This window comes from Ambystoma mexicanum, chromosome 2q, assembly GCF_040938575.1.
Source record: "Ambystoma mexicanum isolate Mex_15411 chromosome 2q, UKY_AmexF1_1, whole genome shotgun sequence".
Taxonomy (NCBI): domain Eukaryota; kingdom Metazoa; phylum Chordata; class Amphibia; order Caudata; family Ambystomatidae; genus Ambystoma; species Ambystoma mexicanum.
In genome coordinates, this window is record NC_090924.1 from 1,371,698,983 (window position 1) to 1,371,724,436 (window position 25,454).

The 25,454-nt window shown below is 47.3% G+C and overlaps 1 long non-coding RNA gene across 1 annotated transcript in view; it reads left to right on the top strand.

Annotated features, from left to right (window-relative positions):
- The first annotated feature begins 2,356 nt into the window (after window positions 1-2,356).
- The window catches only part of LOC138570178 (uncharacterized), a 70,979-nt gene continuing 47,881 nt past the window's right edge, over window positions 2,357-25,454 (top strand). Inside the window, exon 1 of the long non-coding RNA XR_011303415.1 lies at window positions 2,357-2,524. This is a non-coding gene — a long non-coding RNA (uncharacterized lncRNA). The remainder of the gene's footprint in view (window positions 2,525-25,454) is intronic.

The window sequence follows — 25,454 nt, forward strand, 5'->3', positions numbered from 1 at the left end:
AGAATAAGTCAATTTGTTTTCTTAACTGGTTTTCTACTTAGATTTCGATCTCTTTCCAATAGCCTTTACTAAGGGACTGTTATGCTAATCAGTCATCAGACTGGTTAGTAAAAGAGGAAGATAGGTGGTTAAATGGAATGCTGTTAACATTTACGAACCCCCTTCCATTGCACTTTTGGGAGTTAGGGGAGAATTTCAATTGTCTGAGTTCCCTGACTTTGAGAGAGATGTCTGTTTGTTTAATTCATACAGGGTTTCTGACTAATTCCACCCACACTAAAAGGGTTAACTCGTGCAAGTGGCAACACGCCATTTATATATTGTGGGAGTTGGATAAATGTCTCCTTCAAAAGAAGGCAACTACTGTGTCTCACCCCCTGTAATATCCTCCTCCCAGGTAACCCCTGCAGAGCACCACCCCCAAGACCAGGGCCAGGAAGCAGCGTCTGCCTTTCCCTGGCCACATGGGAGGAGAACAGGGGTTCAGTAACAATCTGCTGTTGACAACTAATCATCAGGCACAGATCGAGCAAAACAAGAAGCCGTTTCCTGCTCAGTGCAAGCCGCACATGCGAAAGAAAAGCATGTCCACAGTGGAATATACAACACATATTTTTGAAACATTTTCTGTTAGAGTGCGTATTGCAACAAACGAACACTAAGCCCCCTTTGTGGTCAAAATAGTTGCATGCTTACATCATTAGCACTGACATGTGTGTTAAATATAAATATCTATATCCGTTTTTATCTTCTCAAAATGCTATTTGATTTTATGCAAAGCAGCCAGGAACTACTGTGCCATTTATCCCCATAACCTTTCCCATAGGAAATGTACTTACAGTGTGAGACAGAATGACTAATTTATTGAATGGTTTATATGAGTGAGAGAATATTTTATTTATTAACAATTTTGTTTTTTTACAAACTAAGCCAGAGAAATGTATTTACTACATGCAGAGTGGATGCAAACAAGAGCACCCGAGGTTATGCTGAGTGACCTAAAATGTATGTTAACAGAGTCTCATGGTTTGTTTCCTTTTTATTATTATTATTATTATTATTATTATTATTATTATTATTATTATTATTATTATTATTACAATTATGATTATTAATACTACTACTTCTACTACTACTATAAGGGTATTTATTAAACGTGCAGCTAGTTCGGGAGGCAGCATTGCAAAGCAAGTACATGGATAGGTAAACAGATTGCAAGGGATCAATACAAGGTATCTGGGAGCTAGCAACGGGCAGGGGGAGGGCAGGCAATTTGGCACCAAGGGATCAACAAGTATCCAGGGGAGTAAACGGGGAGGGGGAATCCCCCCTTCTCAGGATAGGTATAGAGTGTAGGGTGTATGGGGCTAGTGGTTAGAGAGAAGCCTTTCCTTGAAGAGGAGGTTTTTGGACTCCATCCTGAAATGTAAAGGCGAGGTGGCACGTCTGGTGTTGGCAGAGAGGGGGTTCTAGAGTCTTGAGGCAGAGACAGAGAAGGCCTGTCACTGGCTCATTCATTCCTGCAACATCAGTTATGAACATGTCTGTGGTTCTGATTTATTGTGTGGGTGATGTTTATGTGGTAGGATGTGGGTGATGTGTGGGTGTACACAATGCATCCATGTGTTTGGCAGCAGTGTCCCTCATCATGGAAGTTATTGATAGTCACAATAGTCACATATTTATTGATAGTCACAATGCTGCCTTATAGGGTTTGTGCAACATCATTCAATTTTCTATATTGAGAATTTTGAAAATGATTATGTCTGCAGCTTCATCAATGTGATTTACTGTGACCATACAAGTCTAGATTGTGTTTGCAGCTTCATAACATATATTTACAGTGACAATAATGGCATGAATTGTGACCACAAAATCATAGTGCTCTACACTAGGAATTCTGGCATTTATTATGGATGCCACGTCATGAAATGATTTACATTGGTAATTCTTGGATATATCGTTGGCGTGGCTGCACAAAAAGACTTACAGTGGCAATGCTGGCATATGTGTTGAGCTTGTCAAATGTTCCTGTGTACTGTTGGTGACATGGCTTCTAGTAGAGTTTTTCATTCATTACCCAAGAGTACCAATTTTAAATTGTTGACTTTTTAACCAATTTTCCTAAAAATAACATATTGCTCTCAACTCACCCGCTTTTGGCGGGTGACACCCGCCAAAAGCATCCACACACCCGCCCACCCGCCAGCTCCTTGGTTTCACCCGCCTTCCCCCACCTCACGCGACTCAGTAGCACTGTGCATGTGTGCTGCTGGCTCTGGGCGCAGGCATCTGGCATGTTTAATGAGCCAGTGCGCGGGAAATGAAAGTCGTTTGGTTTCTTGCGTGCAACGTGCATCCTGCAAGCTTTTTCGCCTGAGACAGACGACCTCGTTTCGGAGTGGCAGTGCCTGCCTGCCTGTGCTGCAGCCTCGGATCCAAGGACTCTGAGCCACTGCTGCCGCCTTTGAATTCCGTCGTGGAGGCGAGGAGGATTATTTAGGAAAACAATGCCAGCCTCCAGGTAAGAAAAGTGCTGTCAGCCCCACTACGTAACTTGCCAACATTCTGTGACCAAAAAAATGTAGGATTTTTTCACGTTTCAAAAATAATTCACTGCAATGATATTTGTATGCATATTTGTATAAAAAAGAGCTTAAGGGTAAGTGCTATATAATACCATATTATCATGTGGCCTTGGACGTCTGCTTGGAGTCACAGTAATTTGACAATATGGATCTATACACACAGATATTAATGATACGTATGGTGATCCATTCTTGTATGAAATGTATATCACCTTAGTGAAATCATAACCATATATTTCGTAGTGTAGTTTACTTAGGAACAATGAGAGGGAAGGGGAGAGAGGTGAGGGAGGGAGGGGTGAAGGAGGGAGAGATGGAGAGAGGGAGGGGGTAGAGGGAGAGGAAGGAGGAGGTGGAGGGGAGAGGGATGTGGAGAAAGGGGAGAGAGAGAGGGAAGAGGGGGAGAGGAACAGGAAGGGGGAAAGAGCGGGAGGAGAGAGGGTGAGGGAGAGGGAAGGGGAGGGAAGGGTGAAGGAGAGGGGGGGGGAGATGGAGAGAGGGAGAGGGAGGAGGTAGAGGGAGAGGAAAGAGGAAGTGGAGAGCGAGAGGGAGGGGGAGAGAGATGAGGAGAAAGGGGAGAGGGGAAGAGGGAGAGGGGAGAGAAACAGGAAGGGGGAAAGGGAGCGGGAGGGTGAGGGAGGTGAGAGGGGGAGGGGAGAGGGAGAGGGAGATGGAAAGGGAGATGGAGAGAGGGAGAGGGAAATGAAGAGGGAGAGGGGGAGAGAGAGAGAGACTTGCATGACTTCTGGGCATACCTCCATGCCCTTTGTGGTGCTGGACACAGGCTGCTGTTCAGTCTGTTGTTTGGGACAGGGAGTTGTTCAGTCTGTTACTGGGCAAAATGTTGCTCAGTCTGGTGCTGGCAGAAGGTGTTGTTATACCAAGTAATGGCACAGGGTGTTTCCAGCATGGAGTTGGGCACAATGGGTTGGCCAATCTCCTGTTGGGCCCAGGGCGTAGCTCAGTTTGGAAATAGGCCAGGGTGACCACCAATCTAATTCTGCAAACATTTGGGCCTTTACCAAAGCCCCCAAGTGCAAAAGTAAGGTGTACAAGCCGGGTGTGTTTACTTTCACCCTCCCAGGCATTTTACAGCCATTTGGAGGCCGAGAAAGAGCATGAAACGGAATTAACATCTGCTCTGAGCATTCCCCGTCCACCCTTCAAGGGCACATGCTGAGCAGGGTGGTTCATATTACTCGTGGATGAGAGAGATATAAGTGAAATACTCATCTATGAATAATATCAAAGTTATGTCACTTTAATAGAATGTCCCTCACTTGTGGAGTGCTGGAAAGTCTTGCCTGCTGCTGGCCAGCTGCCTCTCTATGTAGCGTCTTCATACAAGTTTCTGTCACTGTTGCCTTTCATCCTGTGTTATAGATTATAATCTCTGTAGTGGGTAGACTGCATAGGAGCGGCAGGACTGTGCCTGGCTACCACCACAATTATAAAAACAGAACAACATGGCATTTTGACACACAACAAAAAAAGAAAACTTCAAATCATTACAGATGCAGGGAACTCATCTATTAGAGCTCTGTCCATGCTCTATGGGGCAAAATGCATATAAACCTCTTAATTTGTATATACATTACACCAACAGAAGTGACTTCACAGAAAAGGGCTTTGCATCTGTTTTTGCTACATGGAGGCACCATGGAAGTAGACTTTAGAATACGTTCCCATAAGTAAGCCAATTGGCAAATAACTTTGTGGTTCAAAATACCTAAATTGCACGATTGTTATATATGGGGCAACTCTATAGTCAGGCCTTTTTTAAATAACAGCATGATATTTTAACATACGCTCTGCAGTAAAACACTTACAGAGTAAAACACAGAGCTGCAGATCTGCCCAGGAACACACACTTTGGTTAAATGGTGGAACTGGGATGTTGACAATTTAAGCCACAGACCACATCTTCACAAGTTTAGTTGATATAGATATTTATTAAGGTTCCCCTTTGCCTTTCATGTGCTTCACTAATACATTATTTGTAAAAATGCCTTTCATAATTAGCTTTAGATTATATACGTCATCATAGAAATATGTTGAGCAATAAGAGACATTGATGAGCCACCTGAAAGGATGGACACAATCTGGGCAAGGTTTACTAAATTAAAACTCTTCCCTCATCTTTGTAAACTGGCACTCTGTTATGATGTGCTTATTGCCAGTGCATGCCTGCAGGAATGTTGATGTGTCCTATCTTGGAATGCTAAGTGAGCCTGCAGAATGTTTGGTAATGAATCATGCCCCAGGGTTCCAGCCTGGTCAGTTGGGCCTGGGTGATGGGGCCCGGTGGTCTCTCCTAGATAACAGCTTATGTAACTTATAATAAAGCACTTACAAATAAACTCAAGAAGGCTACAGAAGCTGCTTTATAACATTGGCGACGAGGATTTTCAAGAACCCATGCAGAGAGGAAGAAAGCTGAGCTGTGGTGGGGGAGCAGCAGAAGAAGCAGATAGGCCACTGCCCCCAGTCATCCAGAAGTAAATCCCATCACCCAGGGGTGCAGAGCGCAGGGGGTTAGGAAGAGAAGATATGGGGTATTTGAAGAATTAGAGAAGCTAAGCCACGGAACATAAGCAAAACCCCAAAAGCAAAGCGCAAGACTCACAAGCATGAGATGGGTCTGAAGAAATAATAGAAAACCCCAAGTGTTAAGCGCTGGCCCCGCAAGGCGGGGGTGCAGTTTAAAGTTTAAAGCACGCAGGCTCTGCGTAGGCTGTGAAAGGAAGCCCCTGAATTACAAGGAGGGGAGAAGCTCTGTGCTTGAGCGAAGTGAAGCCAAGAACTGGAGATAATGCCCTTTTTGAGGCAGACACCAAGAGTGGAGTTATGAAGCAGGCTCCTAGAGTGAAGCTCGCCCTAAAAAGGTTGAGACTGAAGTGAAGTAAGTCCCACATTATGAAGAAAAGCCCCAGATGTGAAGCAGGTCCCAAAAGTTTGAAGTAATGTCAGAAGCAGATGGGAAAGTGAAGTTAAGCTTCTATAGTTGAAGAAGTAAAGCCGCAAAAGAGGAAGCGGCGACCAAACAGTGCAGCATGCCCCTAAAAAAAAAAATAAGTCACATATGGGGGACGAAGAATGAGAAGAGTTGACTGTTTGATGCAGTAAATTCGGCGTGAGAATGTGTCTATGAGTCACCTATATCAAAGAAGCACAACGTGGGATGTTATAGACTTTACGACCCTCACCATGCCGATGGAAGTGTCTCGGAGGTGAGGATGACCGTTGGTGTGTTAGCCAGACGGGAGCTCCACTCAGCTCTGAACCACCGTGGCAAGTGATGACGTAGTCGTGCTGCCGAGAGGAATGGCGAAGCAATGGAACGCCACACTCTCGCCGTCCTTTGTGTATGAAGTGGGTATGTGAGCGTCACGCAGGATCGCCTAAGATATGAGGAAAGGACCCTGCGTGCGCACTTATGACTAGTCACGCACACGTAAACAAGGAAGTATCTTGCTGCAAACTCGTTTTCGAAAAGTCTGAGGACAGCGTTGCTAGGACATCACGCGGTACGCAGGAGAGAGAGGGCGTCGGAAATGACGGAGCGTAACCGCAAGGTCCATGAACATGGAACAACCCTGTGTCGTAAGAATGGCACCAGTCGGAAATTACAGAGCGTAACCGCAAGGTCCATTGAACATGGAGTAACTCCGTGTCAGAAGGAAGGCGGCACGCATCGAGGAGTAAGCAGTAGGAGGAAGAGGCTGCCGATGATGATTCATACTCTTTCACTGTAAAGATATTAATAGTGATTTATAAATATGTGGGTACTGCCAGTAGAAATGAGAATACCATGCAACGGGGTAAGTTGATAATCTGAAGTACGAATCTGAGTGCAATGCACGTGGTAATGTGAGTATGCATATGTAGTATACTGGCATTGAAGTTTAAGGGTCACTGGATGAAGAGTAACCTTTTGAGGATTTTCAGCCACAAATGGACTTCATTAAGTATTTAATGTGACTTAAGTATGAATACTGTATGTGTTAGGTATGCCTGGGCGTGATTGAGATAGAATTAACCTCTTAAGGAATTGCAGGATAACGTTGTCTGAGGCAACAAGGAATTGTAAAATTGTAAAAGTATACGCATAGAGGCGAAGTAGGCTGCATTAACGCGGCGTGGACATTTAGGCTCACACACCAGAGTGAGGCTTAGGGTCACCATGTGGCCATGGACTTGTAGCAAAACTAGTATAAAGTTGAAGTAATGTGGATAATGCTTAAAGTGCTTCAAGTTTAAGAAGTGTGGAAGTGTGTTTGAGATTACAAAGCGTTTAAGAAAGGTGGGAAGTGTAGTAAATTGCCATTGTTGAAGTGTGCAAGAAGTTCCAAGCTAGACGAAGGTAGCGCCTTCAAGAGAGGATGTAGTGCACCATGAGTGAAGTAAGTCTGAAGTTGAAGTGGGTACAGAGAACCATTGTGTGTAGAGATGACGTCCTGGAGTAGTTGAGTATGAAGTCTGAACTTTGAGGAATTACGTCCCACAGGGTTAGAGCAGAAGTCTGAAGTATATGTAGGGATTTCCTCCCTTATTATTATTGAAGTTGTGAAGATGAAGATGTTGTGGTGATTACGTCCCATTTTAGTAAAGTATTGAATCTGAAGTATGGGTAGAGGTTACGCCTGAGGTAGCTTTCCACGAGAGCTAGAGCTATAGCATTATTGGTGAAGCTGTAAGGGCTTTGTATGAGAAGAAGTAGGGATTAGAAGCATTTACAAAGTGTGATCCTTGCAGAGGCAATACCAGGAAGAATTTACACTAAAGGTGGAGGCAAAACGCACAGGACTAAAAATGCCTAAGATCTGTGTTTAAGTGATGCTTTTCAGTAAAAGAGACAGTGTATATGTAGAGAAGGTGGTCCCGACATCGAGCGATCAAGGATGCAGGTGCCCATAATGTGTATGCGCTAAAGGTAGTGGCGTTATTAGTGGCAAGAGGTATTGAGGAAGAATGACGGTTGGCGATCAGGAGACACAATATGTTCCCAAGTAAGATAGAAAATGATGATGTCACTGTGTTGAGCGGCGTGTTAGTGACAGAACAGAACGTTGTGAAAGCTTTCATGCCTGCCGTTACGTTAGTTCGGTGCAGGCATGACGACACTGAGAACAGTCAGAGCAAAGTACCCTACAACGTAGATACAGGTGGGCAAGAAGTAGTGAGTACACCAGTATAAGCGGAGAAAAGGGAAGCTATGCCGATTATAGATGTCGAGAAGAGTTCTGTAAAAGCAGTTGGGAGCCTAAAGAAAATATAGCGTTTAAAGAAATAATGTTGGTCATCCAGTGCTGCAGCGCGAAGTACGTTCTGTAGGAGCAAATAAGATTGTAATGAGAAAAATAATCCACCTATTGAGCGGGAAGAGCAGTGCTCATTTGGGACTGATACTTGCGGGTACAAGGGAATGTGTCAGTTGACAGGGGAAGTAACCTAATTTTGCCTCCGTTGATGTAAGAAGTAAAAATGCCCAGATGTAAAGATCTCGTTGGCAGGGGATACAGGTTTCTTTTGTCCAAGCCATGGAAAATGAACATAGCCTTTTTCAGATGTACTGCTTTCCGTAAAGCACTGTTGGTATTAATTGGAGCCAATGTAGAGGAACCCAGAAATATGCAAATGTTATGATGCTACAAGAGATGTCTGAGGTTAACATAACATGTTGTGTGTGTATTGAGTATGAATGCACCGAGGGACATTTCAGCATGAAAGCCAGTTATGGATGGTTTATATATTGATGTTCAAAGTTGTAAAATATTGAGGATGTTCAGGAAAATATGGACTTTTAGTGCTCCATATGTTGGCAGTTTTACAGTTATAAGAATATGTAAATGCAAAATGTCCTATGGATGTGGTAAGAAGTTGTTGATGTTCTAAAGGGGAGATAGCGTCTTCCCTATGTCCTCGGTGTGCTCAAAGAGTTGAGTTGAGTAGAGCTAGCCTCCTAATGAGGTAGTCGGAGGGTGAGGCAAGTAGTGGAGGGTAGCGCCTTCCCATAGTTCGCTTAATGTGAAGTTGTGTAGGTATTTTTCCAGTGTATGGGGGGGATGGCGTTGAGATTCCATCCCAGTATAGTGGGAGGGTAGTGTCTTCTCATAAGCGTGAGATTCCATCCTAGTATAGTGGGAGGGTAGTGTCTTCCCATAATAAGTGTGAAGACTGTGCAGGGATTCAGTCCCAGTATAGTGGTAGGGTAGCGCCTTCCCATATCTAATAAGTGTGAAGAAAGTGTAGGGATTCCGTCCCGGCATAGTGGGAGTGTAGTGCCTTCCTATATCTATATATCTATATGTCGAATAATTCGCAATATGTAGGAGTGGATCTCCATTGTTGAGCAGTGCGGACAGGTATGGATACCCTCCAACTGCAGAAGGGATAGCGTCCCACTTAATTGGGGATAGCGTCCCATTGAGGAAGGGATAGCGTCCCATTGAATTAGGGATAGCGTCCCGTTGTAGATAGGGATAGCGTCCCTTTGTAAGTAGGGATAGCGTCCCATTGAGTATGGGGATAGCGTCCCGTTATAAGTAGGGATAGCGTCCCACTTTCTGAAGGGATACGGCCCCATTGTAGGGATAGCGTCCCGTTGAAGAAGGGATAGCGTCCCGTTGTATGTAGGGTTAGCGTCCCACTGTGAATAGGGATAGCGTCCCATTGTAGGTAGGGATAGCGTCCCGCTGTGAATAGGGATAGCGTCCAAATTATGAGTAGGGATAGCGTCCCACTGTCTGAAGGGATAGCGTCCCGTTGGAGAAGGGATAGCGTCACATTGTAACCAGCAGCATAGTTTGAAGTCTGAAGCATGTGTAGGGATTTCGTCCCAAATTAATAAAGAGTGAAGTTTGAAGATAGAGTAGTGGTGAAGGGATTGGGATCACATCCCACCTTAGTGAGCATGTCTGAAGCTGTCAATTGGTAGCGAAGCATCTCAAGTTTCTGATGTTATGAAAACTGAAGTTTAATGTAGATGCAGTGATGCCTGTTCTTTTGTGTAACATCCCTCCAAAAGGTGTTTGGGATTATAATTTAATGCGTGTGTATGTGGCTTCCCTTTGTTTGGATTGTTATTCGAAAGAAAGGAGATGTGTTATGATGTGCTTATTGCCAGTGCATGCCTGCAGGAATGTTGATGTGTCCTAGCTTGGAATGCTAAGTGAGCCTGCGGAATGTTTGGTAATGAATCATGTCCCAGGGTTCCAGCCTGGTCAGTTGGGCCTGGGTGATGGGGCCCGGTGGTCTCTCCTAGATAACAGCTTATGTAACTTATAATAAAGCACTTACAAATAAACTCAAGAAGACTACAGAAGCTGCTTTATAACACACTCCTAATTTTAATTTTGCCTCATTCAAATGCTCAGGAAGAAAGGGTGTTCTCCATGATAAGAAAGAACAAAACAGAATTTAGAAGCAGCTTAGATCTGTCCAGAACACTATCGTCAATTATACGAGTAAAACTACACACCAATATGAAGCCTCACAACCTTGCCACAGATTGAAGCCAAATGATGATTTGATAGAGCTAGCCAAAAAGGCTACACAAGCATACAACCTAAAGCATAAGAGCTAAGTTATTTGAATTGCAAACTGACCAATGAATAATTGTTCAAATTGAGGCTTTAGTCTCCAGATTGATGTACTGCCTCTGTTCCACTATTTCGAGTTTAAACATCATGTGAATACAGTTGGTTTCTTGTGAAAGTTCTACATTTATTTTGCAGGCAGGTTTGCTTCTGGGGGAAAAAAATAAACTGTACAGAAAGAACATGTGTATTGTTTTTTTTAACTGCATTTACTTGGTACAATGGTTGCATGCAAAAGAGCCTAGTTTTGTAGTAGTGTAGTAAGCTAATAGTGGTATTTTCTCCACACACCTTCCTGTGATGTCACTTCCTGTGATGTCACTTCCTCTAACCCTGGGCGCCGCCTCCGGTGTCCAACCCAGGCTCTCACCCTCCAAGCAGTCTCAAAAGGTTGAGAGGTATGTTAAACATTATTTAAAAAATGTTCTCAGGAGAAACACTCAATTTATCCTACATTACTTGTTGAAGAGTCTGATTGCTGTCAGAAGCGGCAAGTGCGGAAGTCATTGCGAATCAAAGCTTGTGTGGCTTGACGGCTCCCGAAAGGTTCTTTCCTCCTAATCTGCCTGCCTGCCGAGGCCTGCCAAGGCGTCTCTGGGGTGTGCTCACAAGATGGGAAAGAATTCTATGAACTTTTACGGAAGGCGACAGAGCACACCACTGGAAGACTTCTTGGGTTCACAGGAAAGCGATTTGGAAAGTTTTTATTTGTATTCATTTTTGGGTGACACAAGGAAAATAGGAGAAAGTACAAGACAAAGCTTTTTTTTATTTTCTTAAACTGGACTAAGGGTAAAAACGGAAGATTTGAGAGGGGGCCTAAAATACCCACACAGACAGAAAAAGAATCACCAAAAATACGACTAGCAAATGACAAGCTCCTCCAAAACATTCCAAAACTCTCCCAAATTCATCAAAAGTACTCCAAAACCACTTGTCTTGACCTTTCATGGTTTTTGAGGATGGATAGTGGCCCTATACCATGGTTAATGTTTCTTATCCTGCTAACCAAGCACGATAGCTAAAGCAGAATTAAATAGCCAATGCCTAACCAAGATGGCGGCCAGTGAGGCTGTTTCTCAGTCTCATCAGGGACGGTCTATGTCTTTGTGAAGATGTTATGTGAGGGGGAATGGTACCGTCAAGGTTCCTTGACAACGCTTCAGACAGCCGGAAGGCCAGGTAAGACAAGATTATTCGGACACGGTCCCTGGTTGGGTTCTAGCTCTTTGTACAATGGCAATAGATGGGGTGGCGCTGCAGAAATTTTAATGCAGGCGTTTCATTTTCTTCCCCCTTTTTTGTTTTTCATCGGCCGTGGTTTGTGATGATTGGTTTCACTGAATTTTCCAATATGATGACAACTTCACTTCTGGGAATTGCTACAGTGGTGTTCAGACAAGTTTGCGTACCGCAATTGCGGGGATATATAGGTAATCCACTTCAAGCATATTTTTCATATCTTTTACTGGCGGCGATGTGTTTTACTTTATAGTTGAATAGATTGGAAATATTCAGAGGTAGACCAACACTAATATTTATACACATATCTTTTCAGTCACCCACGAGTACATATTTACCATCACCTCCAATGCCAAGTGCAGAGTGATTATATTTATATATAGTTATGTGAGTTCAGAATGGCATTAATAGGTTGTTTGTTGTCGGTGGAATGACTTTGGGGAAGAATCGGTGTCTTGCTTGACAAGCTTGTAGCAGTGTGCATCAATTGATGAGAGTACTTTTATCACTTGCTCACAGGAATTGTTTGTTAGTTGTGTAATTGTTTTTTTGTCTTAGATGCGTATTTATAACGCGCTTAAATACCCATAGGTTTCTAAGCGCTGACCCGGGGATGGGACCTGTGTTGCTTTGTGTCGTCTTGCTTCCAAGGCAAGCACCTTGCCGCTGAGCTATCCTCCCTGCCATTGCACTGGTATGCCTGCATGGCTGCCTAGTGAGCACATCTCTGGCATTGCCAATCCCACACACCAGCCGTAAAACAATAAGTCTGAGCTGATCCCTGCAGGCCCTGCCAAAACTACGGAAACCCAGCAGTGTACCTTTTCTCCAGAACCACACAGTCAGTGCAAAATGACTCTAGCAGTGTGAGCTTCCTCCAGTGGTGTGGCGCTTTGCCATTGCGATATGACTGTAGCAGTGTGAGCTTCCCCCAGTGGTGTGGTGCTTTTCCACTGCTATAAGACTCTAGCAGTGTGAGCTTCCTCCAGTAGTGTGGCGCTTTGCTACTGCTATATTAATCTAGCAGTTTGAGCTTCCTCCAGTGGTGTGGTGCTTTGGGACTGCTATATGACAATAGCAGTGTGAGCTTCCTCCAGCGGTGCAGTGCTTTTCCACTGCAATATGACTCCAGCAGTGTGAGCTTCCCCACTGGTGTGGCGCTTTTCCACTGCCATAAGACTCTAGCAGTGTGAGCTTCCTCCAGTGGTGCAGTGCTTTGCTACCGCTATAAGACTACCAGTGTGAGCTTCACCCAATGGTGTGGTGCTTTGCCTCTACGATACAACTCTAGCAGTGTGAGTTTCTTCAGTGGTGTGGCACTTTGCCACTGCTATACGACTCTAGCAGTGTGAGCTTCCTCCGGTGGTGCGGTGCTTTGTCAATGCAATATGACTCCAGCAGTGTGATCTTGCTCCAGAGGTGTGGCGCTTTGCCACTGCTATAAGACTCTAGCAGTGTGAGTTTCCTCCAGTGGCATGGTGCTTTGCCAATACTATAGGACTATATCAGTGTGAGCTTCTATATTACTCTAGCAGTGTGAGCTTCCCCCACTGGTGTGGTGCGTTGACAATGCGATATGACTCCAACAGTGTGAGCTTGCTCCAGTGGTGTGGCACTTTGCCACTTCTATAAGACTGCAGAAGTGTGAGCTTCCTCCAGTAGTGTGGCGATTTTCCACTGCTATACGACTCTAGCAGTGTGAGCTTCCTCCAGTGGTGTGGCGATTTGCAACTGCTATAAGACTCTAGTAGTGTGAGCTTCTTCCAGTGGTGTGGTGCTTTGCCAGTGCTATATGACTTTAGCAGTGTGAGCTTCCTCCAGTAGGGTGGTGCTTTGCCCATGCAAATGACTCCATCAGTGTGGGCTTGCTCCAGTGGTGTGGTGCTTTGCCAATGCTATACGACTCTAGCAGTGTGAGCTTCCTCCAGTGGTTTGGTGCTTTGCCACTGCTATATGACTCTAGCAGTGTGAGCTTCCTCCAGTGGCGTGGTGCTTTGCCAATGTGATATGACTCCAGCAGTGTGAGCTTGCTCCAGTGGTGTGGCACTTTGCCACTGCTATAGAACTCTAGCAGTGTGAGCTTCACCCAGTGGTGTGGTGCTTTGTCACTGCTATACGACTCTAGCAGTGTGAGCTTCCCCCAGTGGTGTGGCGTATTGTCACTGCTATTCGGCTCTAGCAGTGTGAGCTTCCTCCAGTGGTGTGGCGCTTTGCCACTTCTATACGACTCTAGCAGTGTGAGCTTCCTCCAGTGGTGTGGCGTTTTGCCACTGCTATATGGCTCTAGCAATGTGAGCTTCCTCCAGTGGTGTGGTGCTTTGCCACTGCTATACGACTCTAGCAGTGTGAGCTTGCTCCAGTGGTGTGGCTCCTTTGCCACTGCTATGAGGCTCTAGCAGTGTGAGCTTCACCCAGTGGTGTTCGCTTTGCCAATGCGATATTATTCCAGCAGTGTGAGCTTCCTCCAGTGGTGTGGCTCTTTTCCACTGCTATACGACTCTAGCAGTGGGAGCTTCCTCCAGTGGTGTGGCGGTTTGCCACTGCTATACGGCTCTAGCAGTATGAGCTTCCCCTATTGGTGTGGTGCTTTGCCAATGAGATATGACTCCAGTAGTGTGAGCGTCCTCCAGTGGTGTGGCGCTTTTCCACTGCTATAAGACCCAGTAGTGTGAGCTTCACCCAATGCTGTGGTGCTTTGCCACTGCCATATGACTGTAGCAGTGTGAGGTTCCCCCAGTGGTGTGGTGCTTTTCCACTGCTATAAGACTCTAGCAGTGTGAGCTTCCTCCAGTGGTGTGGCATTTTGCCACTGCTATACGACTCTAAGAGTGTGAGCTTCCTTCAGTGGTGTGGCGCTTTGAAACTGCTATACGACTCTAGCAGTGGGAGCTTCCTCCAGTGGTGTGGCGATTTGGCACTGCTATAAGACTCTAGCAGTGTGAGCCTCCTCCAGTGGTGTGGCGCTTTCCCACTTCTATATGATTCTAGCAGTGTGACCTTCCTTCAGTGGGGTAGTGCTTTGCCAATGCGATATGACTCCAGCAATGTGATCTTGCTCCAGTGGTGTGGCGCTTTGCTACTTCTATAGGACTGCAGCAGTGTGAGCTTCACCCAGTGGTGTGGCGCTTTGCCACTGCTATATGACTCTAGCAGTGTGAGCTTCACAGAGTGCTGTGGTGCTTTGCCACTGCTATAAGACTCTATCAGTGTGAGCTTCCTCCAGTGGTGTGGCGCTTTTCCACTGCTATATGATTCTAGCAGTGTGAGCTTCCTTCATTGGGGCAGTGCTTTGCCAATGCGATATGACTCTAGCAGTGAGAGCTTCCTCCAGTGGCATGGTGCTTTGCCACTGCTATACGACTCTAGCAGTGTGAGCCTCACCCAGTGGTGTGGTGCTTTGTCACTGCTATACGACTCTAGCAGTGTGAGCTTCCCCCAGTGGTGTGGCGTTTTGCCACAGCTATACGGCTCTAGCTGTGTGAGCTTCCTCCAGTGGTGTGGCGCTTTGCCACTGCTATATGACTCTAGCAGTGTGAGCTTCCTCCAGTGGTGCAGCGCTTTGCCACTGCTATAAGACTCTAACAGTGTGAGCTTCCTCCAGTGGTGTGGCATTTTGCCACTGCTATACGGCTCTAGCAGTGTGAGCTTCTTCCAGTGGTGTGGCGCTTTGCCACTGCTATATGACTCTAGCAGTGTGAGCTTCTTCCAGTGGTGTGGTGCTTTGCTGGTGCTACACGACTCTAGCAGTGTGAGCTTGCTCCAGTGGTGTGGTGCTTTGCCACTTTTATAAGATTCTAGCAGTGTGAGCTTCACCCAGTGGTGTGGCGCTTTGCCACTGCGATATTACTTCAGCAGTTTGAGCTTCCTCCAGTGGTGTGGCGATTTTCCACTGCTATAAGACTCTAGCAGTGTGAGCTTCCTCTAGTGGTGTGGCGCTTTGCCACTGCTTTAAGACTCTAGCAGTGTGAACTTCCTCCAGTGGTGTGGCGCTTTGCCACTGCTAAACGACTCACAGTGTGAGCTTCTTCCAGTGGTGTGGTGCTTTGCCAGTGCTATATGACTCTAGCAGTGTGTGCTTGCTCCAGTGGTGTGGTGCTTTGCCACTTTTATAAGACTCTAGCAGTGTGAGCTTCACCCAGTGGTGTGGCGCTTTGCCACTACTATATTACTTCAGCAGTTTGAGCTTCCTCCAGTAGTGTGGCGATTTTCCACTGCAATACGACTCTAGCAGTGTGAGCTTCCTTCAGTGGCGTGGTGCTTTTCCACTGCTATAAGACTCTAGCAGTGTGAGCTTCCTCTAGTGGTGTGGTGCTTTGCCACTGCTTTAAGACTCTAGCAGTGTGATGTTCCTCCAGTGGTGTGGCGCTTTGCCACTGCTATATGATTCTAGCAGTGTGAGCTTCCTTCAGTCGGGCAATGATTTGCCAATGCGATATGACTCCAGAAGTGTGATCTTTCTCCAGTGGTGTGGCGCTTTGCCACTGCTAAACGACTCTAGCAGTGTGAGCTTCACCCAGTGGTGTTGCGCTTTGCCACTGAATTATGACTCCAACAGTGTGAGCTTCCTCCAGTGGTGTGGCGCTTAGCCACTGCTATAAGACTCTATCAGTTTGAGCTTCATCCAGTGGTGTGGTGCTTTGCCAGTACTATACGACCCTAGCAGTGTAAGCTTGCTCCAGTGGTGTGGTGCTTTGCCACTTTTATAAGACTCTAGCATTGTGAGCTACCTCCAGTGGTGTGGCGTTTCGCCACTGCTATACGGCTCTAGCCGTGAGAGCTTCCTCCAGTGGTGTGGCGCTTTTCCACTGCTATAAGACTCTAGCAGTGTGAGCTTGCTCCAGTGGCGTGGCTCCTTTGCCACTGCTACGAGGCTCCAGCAGTGTGAGCTTCACCCAGTGGTGTGCGCTTTGCCAATACAATATTATTCCAGCAGTGTGAGCTTTCCCCACTGGTGTGGCACTTTTCCACTGCTATAAGACTCGAGCAGTGTGAGCTTCCTCCAGTGGGGCAGTGCTTTGCCAATGCAATATGACTCCAGCAGTGTGATTTTGCTCTAGTGGTGTGGCGCTTTACCACTTCTATAAGACTGTAGCAGTGTGAGCTTCCTCCAGTGGTGTGGCGTTATGCCACTGCTATACAACTCTAGCAGTATGAGATTCCCCCAGTGGTGTGGTGCTTTGCCACTACTATAAGACTCTAGCAGTGTGAACTTCCTCCAGTGGTGTGGCGCTTTGCCACTGCGATATGACTTCAACAGTGTGAGCTTCCTCCAGTGGTGTGTCGCTTTGCCACTGCTATAAGACTCTAGCAGTGTGAGTTTCTTCCAGTGGTGTGGTGCTTTGCCAGTACTATACGACTCTAGCAGTGTGAGATTGCTCCAGTGGTGTGGTGCTTTGCCACTTTTATAAGACTCTAGCAGTGTGAGCTTCACCCAGTGGTGTGGCGCTTTGACACTGCTACATGATTCTAGCAGTGTGAGCTTCCTCCAGTGGTGCAGTGCTTTGCCAATGTGATAGGACTCCAGCAGTGTGAGCTTGCTCCAGTGGTGTAGCGATTTGCACTGCTATAAGACTCTAGCAGTGTGAGATTCCTCCAGTGGCATGGTGCTTAGCCACTGCTATACGACTCCAGCAGTGTAGCAGTGTGAACTTCCCCCAGTGGTGTGGCGTTTTTTCCACTGCTATACGCTCTAGCATTGTGAGCTTCCTCCAGTGGTGCGGCGTTTTGCCACTGCTATAAGACTCTAGCAGTGTGAGCTTCCTCCAGTGTTGTGACGTTATGCCACTGCTGTACGACTCTAGTAGTATGAGATTCCCCCAGTGGTGTGGTGCTTTGCCACTACTATAAGACTCTAGCAGTGTGAACTTTCTCCAGTGGTGTGGCGCTTTGCCACTGCTTTAAGACTATAGCAGTGTGAGCTTCCCCCAGTGGTGTGGCGCTTTGCGACTTCTATAAGACTGCAGCAATGTGAGTTTCACCCAGTGGTGTGGCGCTTTGCCACTGCGATATGACTCCAACAGTGTGCGCTTCCCCCAGTGGTGTGGCACTTTGCACTGCTATAAGACTCTAGCAGTGTGAGCTTCCTCCAGTGGCATGTTGCTTTGCCACTGCTATACGACTCTAGCAGTGTGAGCTTCACCCAGTGGTGTGGTGCTTTGTCACTGCTATACGACTAGCAGTGTGAGCTTCCCCCAGTGGTGTGGCGTTTTGCCACTGCTATACGGCTCTAGCAGTGTGAGCTTCTTCCAGTGGTGTGGTGCTTTGCCAGTGCTATACGACTCTAGCAGTGTGAGCTTACTCCAGTGGTGCAGTGCTTTGCCCATGCAATATGACTCCAGCAGTGTGAGCTTGCTCCAGTGGTGTGGCGCTTTGCCACTGCGATACGACTGTAGCAGTGTGAGCTTCCCCCAGTGGTGTGGTGCTTTTCCACTGCCATACGACTGTAGCAGTGTGTGCTTCCCAAGTGGTGTGGTGCTTTTCCACTGCTATAAGACTCTAGCACTGTGAGCTTCCTCCAGTGGTGTGGCGCTTTGCCACTGCTATAAGACTCTGGCAGTGTGAGCTTCTTCCAGTGGTGTGGTGCTTTGCCAGTGCTATACGACTCTAGCAGTGTGAGCTTGCTCCAGTGGTGTGTTGCTTTGCCACTTTTATAAGACTCTAGCAGTGTGAGCTTCCTCCAGTGGTGTGGCGCTTTGTCACTACTATATGATGCTAGCAGTGTGAGCTTCCTCCAGTGGTGCGGTGCTTTGCCAATGCGATATGACTCCAGCAGTGTGAGCTTCCTCCAGTGGCATGGTGTTTTGCCACTGCTATACGACTCTAGCAGTGTGAGCTTCACCCAGTGGTGTGGTGCTTTGTCACTGCTATACGACTCTAGCAGTGTCAGCTTCCCCCAGTGGTGTGGCGTTTTGCCACTGCTATACGGCTCTAGCAGTGTGAGCTTTCTCCAGTGGTCTGGTGCTTTGCCACTGCTATATGACTCTAGCAGTGTGAGCTTCCTCCAGTGGGGCGGCGCTTTGCCACTGCTATAAGACTCTAGCAGTGTGAGCTTCCTCCAATGGTGTGGCGTTTTGCCACTGCTATATGGCTCTAGCAGTGTGAGCTTCCACCAGTGGCGTGGCGCTTTGCCACTGCTATATGACTCTAGCAGTGTGAGCTTGCTCCAGTGGTGTGGCTCCTTTGCCACTGCTATGAGGCTCTAGCAGTGTGAGCTTCACCTAGTGGTGTGCACTTTGCCACGGCTATAAGACTCTAGCAGTGTGAGCTTCCTCCAGTGGTGTGGCACTTTGCCACTGCTATACGACTCTAGCAGTGTGAGCTTCCTCCAGTGGTGTGGCACTTTGCCACTGCTATAAGACTCTAGCAGTGTGAGCTTCCTCCAGTGGCATGGTGCTTTGCCACTGCTATACGACTCTAGCAGTGTGAGCTTCACCCAGTGGTGTGGTGCTTTGTCACTGATATACGACTCTATATACGACTCTAGCAGTGTGAGCTTCCCCGAGCGTTTTGCCACTGCTATACGGCTCTAGCAGTGTGAGCTTCACCCAGTGGTGTGTGCTTTGCCAATGCGATATTATTCCAGCAGTGTGAGCTTTCCCCACTGGTGTGGCACTTTTCCACTGCTATAAGACTCGAGCAATGTGCGCTTCCTCCAGTGGTGCAGTGCTTTTCACTGCCATACGGCTCTAGCAGTGTGAGCTTCCTCCAGTGGTGTGGCGATTTGCCACTGCTATATGATTCTAGCAGAGTGAGCTTCCTCCAGTGGTGTGGTGCTTTGCCACTACTATAAGACTCTAGCAGTGTGAGCTTCAGCCAGTGGTGTGGCGCTTTGCCACTGCAATATGACCTCAACAGTGTGAGCTTCCTCCAGTGGTGTGGCACTTTGCCACTGCTATAAGACTCTAGCAGTGTGAGCTTCTTCCAGTGGTGTGGTGCTTTGCCAGTACTATACGACTCTAGCAGTGTGAGCTTGCTCCAGTGGTGTGGTGCTTTGCCACTGCTATATGATTCTAGCAGTGTGAGCTTCCTCCAGTGGTGTGGCGCTTTGCCACTACTATATAATTCTAGCAGTGTGGGCTTCCTCCAGTGGGGCGGTGCTTTGCCATTGTGATATGACTCCAGCAGTGTGAGCTTGCTCCAGTGGTGTGGCGATTTGCCACTGCTATATGATTCTAGCAGAGTGAGCTTCCTCCAGTGGTGTGGTGCTTTGCCACTACTATAAGACTCTAGCAGTGTGAGCTTCAGCCAGTGGTGTGGCGCTTTGCCACTGCAATATGACCTCAACAGTGTGAGCTTCCTCCAGTGGTGTGGCACTTTGCCACTGCTATAAGACTCTAGCAGTGTGAGCTTCTTCCAGTGGTGTGGTGCTTTGCCAGTACTATACGACTCTAGCAGTGTGAGCTTGCTCCAGTGGTGTGGTGCTTTGCCACTGCTATATGATTCTAGCAGTGTGAGCTTCCTCCAGTGGTGTGGCGCTTTGCCACTACTATATAATTCTAGCAGTGTGGGCTTCCTCCAGTGGGGCGGTGCTTTGCCATTGTGATATGACTCCAGCAGTGTGAGCTTGCTCCAGTGGTGTGGCGCTTTGCACTGCTATAAGACTCTAGCAGTGTGAGCTTCCTCCAGTGGCATGGTTCTTTGCCACTCCTATACGACTCTAGCAGTGTGAGCTTCACCCAGTGGTGTGGCGCTTTGCCACTGCTATACGACTCTAGCAGTGTGAGCTTCCTCCAGTGGTGCAGCGCTTTGCCACTGCTATAAGACTCTAGCAGTGTGAGCTTCCTCCAGTGGTGTGGCGTTTTGCCACTGCTGTACGGCTCTAGCAGTGTGAGCTTCCTCCAGTGGTGTGGTGCTTTGCCACTTCTATACGACTCTAGCAGTGTGAGCTTCCTCCAGGGTTTGGCGTTTTGCCACTGCTATATGGCTCTAGCAGTGTGAGCTTCCTCCAGTGGTGTGGTGCTTTGCCACTGCTATACGACTCTAGCAGAGTGAGCTTCCTCCAGTGGTGTGGCGCTTTGCCACTATTATAAGACTCTAGCAGTGTGAGCTTCCTCCAGTGGGGCAGTGCTTTGCCAATGCAATATGACACCAGCAGTGTGATCTTGCTCCAGTGGTGTGGTGCTTTGCCACTTCTATAAGACTGTAGCAGTGTGAGCTTCCTCCAGTGGTGTGGTGCTTTTCCACTGCTATACGACTCTAGCAGTGTGAGCTTCCTCCAGTAGAGTGGTGATTTGCAACTGCTATAAGACTCTAGCAGTGTGAGCTTCTTCCAGTGGTGTGGTGCTTTGCCAGTGCTATATGACTTTAGCAGTGTGAGCTTCCTCCAGTGGGGTGGTGCTTTGCCCATGCAATATGACTCCAGCAGTGTGGGCTTGCTCCAGTGGTGTGGTGCTTTGCCAATGCTATACGACTCTAGCAGTGTGAGCTTCCTCCAGTGGTTTGGTGCTTTGCCACTGCTATATGACTCTAGCAGTGTGAGCTTCCTCCAGTGGCGTGGTGCTTTGCCAATGTGATATGACTCCAGCAGTGTGAGCTTGCTCCAGTGGTGTGGTGCTTTGCCACTGCTATACAACTCTAGCAGTGTGAGCTTCACCCAGTGGTGTGGTGCTTTGTCACTGCTATACGACTCTAACAGTGTGAGCTTCCCCCAGTGGTGTGGGGTATTGTCACTGCTATTCGGCACTAGCAGTGTGAGCTTCCTCCAGTGGTGTGGCGCTTTGCCACTTCTATACGACTCTAGCAGAGTGAGCTTCCTCCAGTGGTGTGGCGCTTTGCCACTGCTATATGGCTCTAGCAGTGTGAGCTTCCTCCAGTGGTGTGGTGCTTTGCCACTGCTATACGACTCTAGCAGTGTGAGCTTGCTCCAGTGGTGTGGCTCCTTTGCCACTGCTATGAGGCTCTAGCAGTGTGAGCTTCCCCCAGTGGTGTTCGCTTTGCCAATGCGATATTATTCCAGCAGTGTGAGCTTCCTCCAGTGGTGTGGCTCTTTTCCACTGCTATACGACTCTAGCAGTGGGAGCTTCCTCCAGTGGTGTGGCGTTTTGCCACTGCTATACGGCTCTAGCAGTATGAGCTTCCCCTATGTGTGGTGCTTTGCCAATGAGATATGACTCCAGCAGTGTGAGCGTCCTCCAGTGGTGTGGCGCTTTTCCACTGCTATAAGACCCAGTAGTGTGAGCTTCACCCAATGCTGTGGTGCTCTGCCACTGCCATATGACTGTAGCAGTGTGAGGTTTCCCCAGTGGTGTGGTGCTTTTCCACTGCTATAAGACTCTAGCAGTGTGAGCTTCCTCCAGTGGTGTGGCATTTTTCCACTGCTATACGACTCTAGCAGTGGGAGCTTCCTTCAGTGGTGTGGCGCTTTGAAACTGCTATACGACTCTAGCAGTGGGAGCTTCCTCCAGTGGTGTGGCGCTTTGGCACTGCTATAAGACTCTAGCAGTGTGAGCTTCCTACAGTGGGCCAGTGCTTTGCCAATGCAATATGACTCTAGCAGTGTGATCTTGCTCCAGTGGTGTGGCGCTTTGCCACTTCTATAAGACTGTAGCAGTGTGAGCTTCCTCCAGTGGTGTGGCGTTATGGCACTGCTATACAACTCTAGCAGTATGAGATTCCCCCAGTGGTGTGGTGCTTTGCCACTACTATAAGACTCTAGCAGTGTGAACTTCCTCCAGTGGTGTGGCGCTTTGCCACTGCGATATGACTTCAACAGTGTGAGCTTCCTCCAGTGGTGTGTCGCTTTGCCACTGCTATAAGACTCTAGCAGTGTGAGCTTCTTCCAGTGGTGCTTTGCCAGTACTATACGACTCTAGCAGTGTGAGATTGCTCCAGTGGTGTGCTGCTTTGCCACTTTTATAAGACTCTAGCAGTGTGAGCTTCACCCAGTGGTGTGGCGCTTTGACACTGCTATATGATTCTAGCAGTGTGAGCTTCCTCCAGTGGTGCAGTGCTTTGCCAATGTGGTAGGACTCCAGCAGTGTGAGCTTGCTCCAGTGGTGTAGCGATTTGCACTGCTATAAGACTAGCAGTGTGAGATTCTTCCAGTGGCATGGTGCTTAGCCACTGCTATACGACTCTAGCAGTGTAGCAGTGTGAGCTTCATCCAGTGGTGTGGTGCTTTGTCACTGCTATATGACTCTAGCAGTGTGAGCTTCCCCCAGTGGTGTGGCGCTTTGCCACTGCTATACGACTCTAGCAGTGTGAGATTCCCCCAGTGGTGTGGCGCTTTGCCACTTCTATAAGACTGTAGCAGTGTGAGCTTCCCCGCAGTGGTGTGGCGCTTTGCCACTTCTATAAGACTGTAGCAGTGTGAGCTTCCCCCAGTGGTGTGGCGCTTTGCCAATGCGGTATGTCTCCAGCAGTGTGAGCTTTCTCCAGTTGTGTGGTTTATGTATTTTACTGTTCTGCACTAAAACAGAACACATGTATATGCTCTACCTCTGCCAGTAATACGTGTTCTGATACCTATGCGTAGTTGATGTAATGAATGGCTTTTAGTTGGGCAATACAGTACTAACACCTATTATTTTAAATGCTGTGAAGCTTCTGGTATGCACTGTGAGGCACCTGCAGCCTCATTACGAGTTTGATGGCTCACGTTGAATAAAGATTTGCAACAACAACACTGATATAGTAACCATATTGTTCTTAGTGTACTGAGGAACAATGTTATGTGATGCCCACTCCCTTTTTTGTCAAGGGGTGAAAGCTTGTGTTCCATCACTTCCCGTGATGTCACTTGGGGTGGGGTCAAATGACATCACTTCCTGTGATGTCATCAGAGGCCAAGGGTCATCTGATGCCACTTCCCCCTGGAACTTTGGTGAAATGATGTCCCTTGTAGTAGTCTCCACCTCTGCTCCCATTTACAAAATGTTCAGCCCTTAGGGCCAGTATTTATGTCTGTAGTATATTCTTGAATAAAGTTCCCAGTGCAGGAGCTCTGCCCCAGGTCTCCAGTCTTACTGTCATATGTGCGCTGCACCAGCCTTGGAAACCTTGTTGGGGCGAGGGGCCATTAACCTGGTCAAACCTTCATATCATTTTGTAGTATTCGAAAGCATCATGGTCTCCTGCTTCGGCACCGGTAGGGAAATTGGCAGAATGGCAGAGCCTGGTGTTTCATGTTCAGCCCTGTCCTTGGATCTAAGCTGCTGGGGCTCCAGCCTCACAAAAGCCTTGTTTAGGAGCCCTCTGGTGCACTCGAGATTGACAGGAGGCTTGTGGCCCCAGTGCCCGCCATATACAACTCTTGGTCACTGCGTGGTCCTGGAACGTTAAGTGAGCAAGAGGCCCTTTGCTTGCCCTTTGAGTCGAAGCAGGGTTTTTTTGACTGGACATTAACAATTCATTGTAGCCCTGTGTACCATGAGGTGAGGCTTTACTGGATTGTGCTCCTACACTAAGGTTGTCTACCATGTCTACTTGCACCCTGATGAAGCCCCCTGCACTATGAGGTGAGGATTTACTGGATTGTGCTCCTACACTAAGGTTGTCTACCATGTCTACTTGTACACTGATGAAGCCCCCCGCACCCTTGGTGAGGCTTTACTGGATTGTGCTCCTACACTAACATCTTGTTTCAGTTTGTTAAAAGTTCTTTTTATTGCATTTCAACAATACAAAACAGTTTGCAAAACTTGGCTCTGAAAATGTATTGCCGCACGTGTGGATTGCATCATTTAGGCTTGCCGTCCAAGCAGTAAGCCTACTTCACATCCTTGCTGCATGCTGGCACTTCCCTCCGAGTCTATCTTACGCCTTAAAAACACATTACGCTCAGCCGTGCTGCTCTCCCTTCTCCCCTAAACCCCAATTTATAAACAAATAACAAACTATGCCCGCTTCTCCCGTGTCCTACCCGCCCTCCATCTATCTGACTCCCCCTCCCCCAACTCTGTTTTCGCCTTCACTTTGTCCTTTTATGGCAGAGGCATAACATACATTACCATAATGTCTTCAGCCTCTGGTATGCCTATTACTGCTTGACCTGTGCCCTTGCCTGTATAGACTGCTTCTTCTACCCACCATAATGTCTTCAGCCTCTGGTATGCGTATTACTGCTTGACCTGTGCCCTTGCCTATATAGACTGCTTCTTCTACCCACAATTTCCACTGGGTCGCCCTCCACATCTTTCTGTCTACGAGCATTGACCCCTCTACCCACACTCGGCCCTCAGCCACAATGAAAAATGGCACGTGACTCCCAATTAAGGAGCTGGTTGTCTGCTACATGCTCCTGTTACTAAATCCCTCTACTCCAGGCCCGCTGAGGATGTATTTAGTAATCTTTGCCTCATCCCTTATGTTATCCTTTATTAAAACATGCTTTGCTTGTGCTAGACGAATCAAGGCCCATTTTATTGTAAGGATTGTGGGTAACCTAATGTCTGAGCTATGGCAAATGCGGATGAGAGCATCCCTTTGTTTTCTTTGTATTTTTGTGCATTTATTTTATCAAGACTTATTTAGTGAAAAACGAGTACAGTAGAGTAAGGTGGTAAATACTGCCAGCACTGATTTACCACCACCTGGACATAGGAAAGCCTAAACATTCCTTTATATGTTCTAACTTTTGACTTTTAGTGGAATTTAGATTGTAATCATTGTATTTGTTATTAAAGGTTGAATGATAACCATATGATACATGAATGAATAAGTAAATAAATAAACATTCCATGGATCACTATATCTAGACATAATAAGGGGGGGTCTCATGGTCACTTTCCAGTGTTTCAGAATCTTAGTTATTTCCACCATAAAGCTCGGTAGCACCACATCTTGTGTAATTGGGCATTTTCACAGTCAAATGGCATCACGTCCTGTAGGGGTGTGGTCAAATGACATCACTTCCTGTGATGTCACTCTTGGGGGTGTGGTGCTGTGATGTCACTTCCGCTGCCCCTGGCATTTTGGTGAAATGACGTCCCTGGTGCCACAGTGTGGGTGTTAATGGACCACAAATGCCCAACATTGACCGCACCTGGGAGTTGAAGCTAATAGCACTAAAGTAAAAACTGAACACCAT